Genomic DNA, 7,475 nt, shown 5'->3' with positions numbered 1-7,475 from the left:
TAAGGCTCACAGCAACTCTGCCACCTACATCCTTGTCTATGTAGATGACATTCTAGTAACTGGTACCTCTGAAAGTGAAATTGCAGCAATTATGGCACAACTGCATAACACGTTCTCCTTAAAAGATCTTAGTGAAGTACACTACTTCTTTGGAATTGAAGTCTGAAAAAGCTCCATAGGGACTGTCACACTGAAGCAGAACAAATATATCAAAGAACTTCTAAAGAAAGCTGATATGAACAATGCAAAATCAACACCAACCCCTATGACCTCATCCCTGAAACTCTCTACCTTTGGTGACACTGCCTTCAACAACCCCACATTATACAGATCCGTTGTTGGTGGCCTTCAGTGTGCCACAATCACCAGACCAGAAATCTCTTTCTCTGTGAACAAAGTAGTTCAATTTCTCCATAACCCTCTTGAATCTCATTGGAAAGCTGTCAAGCGTATACACCTTACAACATGGGCTGATGTTCAACAAATTCACCAACTTCAGAATATATGGGTTTTATGACTCTGATTGGACCAGTGATGTTGATGATCAGAAGTCAACAAATGGCTATGCAATTTACCTGGGTTCAAACTTAGTGTCCTGGGCAAGCAGAAAACAAACTGCAGTCTCAAAAAGCAATACTGAAGCAGAATTCAGAGGCATCTCAGATGCAGTAACTAAGATTATCTGGCTACAAAATTTGTTGGGTGAAATCGAAGTCTCTTGCTCTACCAAACCGATAGTCTATTGTGACAATCAAAGTGTCGTTTTATTGTCAGCTAACCCAATCCTACACAATAAATCCAAATATTTTGCACTAATTTAGTCCTTTGTCAGAGATTATGCCACCAAAAAGAAAATTTTTGTATAGCATATCCCAACTCAGGATCAACTGGCAGATACATTGACAAAGCCTCTTTCAAAAGCAACTTCAAGTTTAGGGACTTATTAAGAGTGTTTGAAGCAGAACCTTAATGCAACTACTTAGAGCAACAGCAGCTGAGAAGCCCTTGGTTTCAGGGGGCATGTAAGTGTGCACAAGTGAACCACTCCAGAGTTAGTAAGCAGAAGCAGTTAGAAGCCCTTGGTTTCAGGGACATGTAAGTGTGCACAAATGAACCACTCCAAGACCAGAGAGCAAAAAGAAAGGTGTTAAGCTGCCAATGACAACTTAGCAGTCAATTAGCAATTCAGTTAGTTAGCAACTCAGTTAGTTACACTGATTAATTGTTAAGCTGTTAGCAGCTCACAGTATAAGTACTTGCATTGTAACCCACAAAACTAATTAATTCTCATTTTTTCAATGTCAGAAACACACAAACATACTTTCTCTTAATTCTCAATCTTTCTTTTCTCTATTCATGTATTTCTCATCTCACCCTTAGCATCTGATATCTCACACTCTAAACTATCTTCTTCTTTTTCTTTTTCTTTTTTCTTTTTCGGCGATGGCTAATTAATTAATCAATGAAGTGATGAATTTCTATAAAAGGCTAATTTGGATAATATATAACGTCAGTGATAATTGTAAACTTTAGATATAGTTATGAACAAAAAAAACTTTAATAGAATAAAGCTGTATTATTGCTATCTACTGCAGTTTAGCCAGTTCTTAACTTCAGAGTGAGCATTGGCTGCTATTTTTCTAAGCAAATAAAGATGCATTGAGAATGTTAACGTGTTAGAAAAAGAAAGTGCAGGGAGCAACAATTCTGAACAAGTAAACACATCATTAATTGGTAGAGCTAGCAAATCTTCACGGGTCATTTTTTTATTAACAGATTAGAGAATGTTATTAGCAAATCTTCACGGAGCTAAGCATCATTGGCTTAAACAGTTAAAGGGTCAATTTTGTAATCTGTATTTCATTCATAACCTTAAACCTTATGAATAATGATTCCATAAACCTTATGTCTTACTAACAACAACCAACACCCTGCGATAACTATGCAATTTACTGTCAGACTCTCAATCATTTTTATGTCACAAAATCACAACATAAGATAGTTTTTAATATTCATAATCTTTTTCCTACTCTTAAACAAGGATAGAATATCTTGCTATGATATGTGAACAGAGTGGTTGTGGGAAAAAGGTGTGTAACCACACACTAGCCCTTTTTCTTTCTCAACTAAAAAAAACTTTATGAGCAATATATTAAAATTTATTAGGCTCTAACACATATATTAAAAGTTTTATTGAAACAATAGATAAACCAATTTGTCTGATATAATTAATTTTCTAAGACGTAAAAAGGAATACCAATCTGTTAGAATAAAAATATTTGATATTAAATTAAAGACCAATTTAAATGTATACTCTAGCTAGAATTTAACTCACTCTATGTGGATGAGTATATAATTTATCCAGGAATGAGTGATATTTAATCATTTAGATATGTTTGATGATTAATATTCGAGATGACAAAAGTTCTTTAGGAGCAAATACAAGAACAAAATAAAAACGAAAAAAATAAGTATACCTGCTTGTAATCGAGAATAAACATTTCGGAGTTTTGATGGTAGTTCAAATGCAGTAAATGAGAATAATTTTGCTAATTTCCATCTTTCATTCATAAAATTTTAAACTAGAAACTAAGAAGTAGAAGCCCGTTTTCTCAAAGTACAATGGAAAGATGCACCATAAGCTAGGAAGGGGTAACACTGTTCACTAAGTCTACGAGTCCAATTTTATTTATTATAGATAGATTTGGCATTTTTTTACAGATTACCATGTTATAAGATGTGAGTTATCATAAATCAAAAGAATATTATTTCGAGTTAATGCTCAAAATGATTCATGAAATTGTATTCGCACCTTAATTTAGTCTTCAAATTTTTAATTTACTAAATTTGATCCCCTAAACTTAACATCCGTAACTCATGTTAGATCTATCCTGGTACTATTTTGATATTTTTGTCACAAAACCGTCAACAACATATTAAGATAGACTAACGGCTGTCATATTAGACTCCCTAATGACTATCTAATATGATAATCTAAATATTTTCTCAAATTTCTCTCTAAGAAGTTTTAAAAGCCTTAAGTAAAATTAGGGTAAGAGTTTTAAAAGTTTCCTAAAGTACAAATTGAGATTAAAAAAAAAAAGTTTTAATTACCACGTTAAAAAATCATTAACTCCATTATTTCATTTGCATTGTGATCCTAATGAGCAGAAGAGTGATGATACACACTAGATATGGACAGTTGAACTGGACTTGTCCGTTATAAGTAGACCACCAATCAGTCGAAGGATGTAGCATCTTGCATATTGACTCAATACTTCGGGTGATGCATCATGTGGCATGTTTCTCAACCACGTCTTCAGCCAAGTCAGCTTAATACAATATGACTCATACTGTGTCTGACCCTCTTGAGCTTCTCGCCGTGGAGGCATCGCTCCAAGTGCACCGATTTTTATGAGTCGCAGCCATACCATCTCTGAAAATCTCTTATGTATCCGCCAACTAGCTGTCCGTCGATGCCTAAGCCAAGATGAAAAGCGACATCTCAAAGGGTGATTGTACACTCACTCCATGGCATGTAGAACGTATGAGTTTCAGGGCGTCATCTCTCTATGAATGCATTGTCAAAAGTAGAGTCTTTGATTTGGACAACATGGGAGAAACTTGCCTCCTCCAGATAGGGGAGAAGTATGTCAGACGAACCCTCAACCAGATCTCTGTTTCTCCTAGGAAACAACACCCTCCATCTCTATTCAAATTAAATGAACTTTTAAACATAATATATTTTCGAAATATTAATCTATTAAATTATATATTCCTAAATCACATATACAAACATCTAACTTCTAACCATTCTATTCACTTAAAACATTAAGCATACTATTATTTGTCACATTCTTATAATTTAATTTTCAACATCGTATCATACAAAAAATACTTAACAAACTCTAAATGAGTCTATTATGTGCATAAGAAGGCCATATTCTTGTGATAATTTTGTTACGCCGCGGTGAGGCATAGAACTAAGTTGGTGTCTGTTCCCTATAAAGGGTAGTTTAGATGGTCCTGGTGGCAATTTTGAGTTTTGTGGCTTTGCTTTTGATCTTGAAAATATCATAAACACCACCATGAACAAGAAAAGAAAGAAGGATAAGGTTGATTGTGAAGAAAAATAGTGGAGAACAAACTTCATGGTTGGGAAGGAAGTTTTGTTGCTCAACATATAAAATACAAAATACAGCACAACAATTATCTACTCTAGCACACAAACTAGAGAACTCACCTCTCAACAATTTTTATCTAATTTTTTGTTGTTGGGTCAACACTTTTTTCTTTTCCTCCTCAGTACCAGTTGTTACATGTGAAAAAAGTTGATGTTAAGGAATATCTATAATTTGTTCTCTCTGACTGAAATATGAATTATGTTACTTTTGATTAATATATATAAAAGTGTAAGAATATCACAGCACACAAAGTTTGCTCCGCACATAAAAATATAAAATACAAAGTACAGCACAAAAATTACCTATTCTAGCACACAAACTAAGGAATTCACCTCTCATTTGCATATGTCTGGTTTTTTGTTGCTTGATCAACACTTTTTTCTTTTCCTCCTCAATACCAAATGTTACATGTGAAAGTGGTGGATGTTGAAGAACATCTATAACTTCTTCTTTTTGATTGAAACATGGATTATGTTAATTTTAATCAATTTATATAAAAGAGTGTAAGAAAACATCACACTATCACCGCATACAAAATTTGCTCCTCAACACGTAAAATATAAAATACAGCACAATAAATATCTACTCTAGCACACAAATTAAAGAACTCACCTCTCTACAACAATTGTCTGGTCTTCTAGTAGCCCTTAACACTTCTCTCCCTTTCTTCACCTAGGGAGTTTTCAAGATTAATAGTGTGACTATTTAAGAAAAATATATCAATATTAACATGTTAAATAGATCCACTAGTAAGACAGGTTAATTTATATGCCAGAGTTAAATATTCTTAAAGAATCATTAAGATCTTAAAAACTGTAACACAGAGAATTTGAGGAGTGCTAGGGGCTAGTAATTTTTGTGTTTTGTAACCATCAATTGGCCATCAATAGTAGTTTTAATGGTGTGAGATTACATCTAATGGTGGGAGATCACTCACTTTTCTTTTGATGGTTAAGTGCTGGCCACAAAACACAAAAGTTATTGACTCCTTAGACTTTCTCAGAGAATTTTATTAAAGAAAGGAAGAGAAATTTTGAAAGGATTTCAAATCACAAAAAAATCTTACATGTAAGAAGTAGTTGGTAAATTTTTCAATGTGAGAACTGAAACAACATTGTGATGACAAAAAATTATTGAAGACAGCACAAAAAAAATAAAAAATAAAACATAGAACAGAAACAAAAGACAACAACACATAATTAAAGTTGGAGACCACTTTAATAAAGACATAAAAAATGTCCTTTTTTTTAAAGGCGTATACACGTATCATATTATGATTGGATATTTTTATTAAACCAGTTAATAATTTATTTTTTAATAAACTATAATAAAATCGGTTTATTATAGCAACAATAATAAATCCAAATGTCTGCATTATAATTATTAGATCTAGTTTGATCCGATCAATTTACAATATCTGAATCGAATTATGTTTAAATTTTTTTATAAAAGAATAAATATATCCTTGATTTTTTATTTTTTGAACATTTAAATTCCTAATAATTTAAAAATACAAATAGGTCTCTAAAAAAAATTCTAACCCTAACCTCTTGTCCCTGTCAAAGCCCAAGCTCTCACTAATCTATCAAGCTGACCCGAAAATTAAAAAAATCTAGCCCTAACCTCTCCTTCCTCTCCCTTTTCTCACTGAAACTCGAGCTTTCATCTCTTTGCTCATTGGCTCAATCTCAAGCTCTCTCCCTCTCTCGTCTCCGGTCAAGCACTCAAGGTCCTCGTTGCTCTCCGCGTCATTAGTAGTCACCGTCTTGTCCGTCGTCACCTTCTCGGACTCAGTCGCGCTCGGACGCCTTCCCTGAGCTCGTCGTCGCCGGCAGAAGAAGCAGCTGGCAGGAGTTACTAGAGCTCGTTCTCGAGAATTCGTTGTTCAGTTTTAGTAGTTTTTGAAGGCTACGGGTAAGAGTTTCATTTTATTTACTTGCTTATGATGTGTTTGATGAAATGCCTAAACTACATGTACAGATATGCTATGCAAATTAGTTTATTATATGGAGTATTATTTTAGTGAGCTCATGGTTGTTGCTTAAACTAAAAGTTCCTTACTCTTATCATTTCCTGATCTCTTGATCTCTAGTTTTGTTGTTTGAATATGTTCATGGGTTTTTTCAATGTAATTGAATAAGTGGATTAAAGGTTGATTCCTTGTTTACCTATTTGGGTAATGTTTATAAGTTAGGTGACATGTTATATTCATATTTGAGATTTTTATAGTTTGATACATTTTTCCTGCTATATCACGCTCATTGTACTACTCTTTATGGTTTTAAATTTTAGTGTGTCAATGTTGTTATGTACTTGAGACATTTCATTTCGTTATGCATAAATGTGCTTTTATGTATAATTTCAGACTTGGTGGTGTATCCTTCATGTTTATCGCTCCTAATAATAAATTTACAATCGAGAATGTTAATGACTTATTTGCAATCAAGACATTGGTTTCTCCTTTCGTTTTTGTTTAAACGAATTTGTGTGTTTAATTTTCTATCTGCCATTAGATAACTGAAGAATGACTGTTTTGAAGCGGTATGTGCTGAGAATATTCATGTCATTGAAACACATTACAGCAAACATGGTGGATAGAAACCATGGTCATATTGTAGCAACCTACTCCATGGCGGAGCACTCCATTAACCAGTCGCTTGAGTGCGGCTGGTCCTGCAATGCGAAAGTAGCTGCTGTTGTTGGGGAGGTATTGGCCATGTGGCTCAAAGTTGAAGGACTTAAGGATGGACAAGGAAGAGGAATTCATGTCAATGTAACTAAAGAAATAGAGTAGTAGGGATTTAAGAGCCAAACCAAGGTTTGGGCTATTGTTAATGCCCTTAAAAACAATGGTGTTAAACTCAGATGAAGATGATGGTAACGATTCTTCTCCTAGCCATTCATAAAATGTCTTTTGTATATCTATAAATATATTAGAATGTTTTTGTATTCCAGTGATAATATAAGAATGTAGTGATTCTTGTACTAAGAACATCTTTGCAATATACAAATACACATATCTTCTGTTGTTATATTGATAGTAAATGTAAATAAGAATAATGTGTACTAAATACTGTCATTTTTGTCACTTAGTTCTGTATTTTGGAATATCACTTTCATTTGTCTTGCATATACTGTAGTAGCTGCATCATCCACAGAAAGTTTATGTCCAAACAAAAATAGATAATGATACCTACAAAGGAAAATATATATATATATATATATAACAGGTCCATCATACAAAGTTTCAGTGTTTATACTTTACATTGTTTATCCTGCACAACTCTAGTT

At 33.4% G+C, this 7,475-nt stretch overlaps 1 pseudogene; it reads left to right on the top strand.

The window, feature by feature from the left end:
• Positions 6,698–7,216, top strand: LOC107616437 (annotated as a pseudogene).

The sequence above is a fragment of the Arachis ipaensis genome, chromosome B01 (genome assembly GCF_000816755.2).
Source record: "Arachis ipaensis cultivar K30076 chromosome B01, Araip1.1, whole genome shotgun sequence".
Taxonomy (NCBI): domain Eukaryota; kingdom Viridiplantae; phylum Streptophyta; class Magnoliopsida; order Fabales; family Fabaceae; genus Arachis; species Arachis ipaensis.
This window is presented reverse-complemented; position numbering and strand designations above follow the sequence as displayed.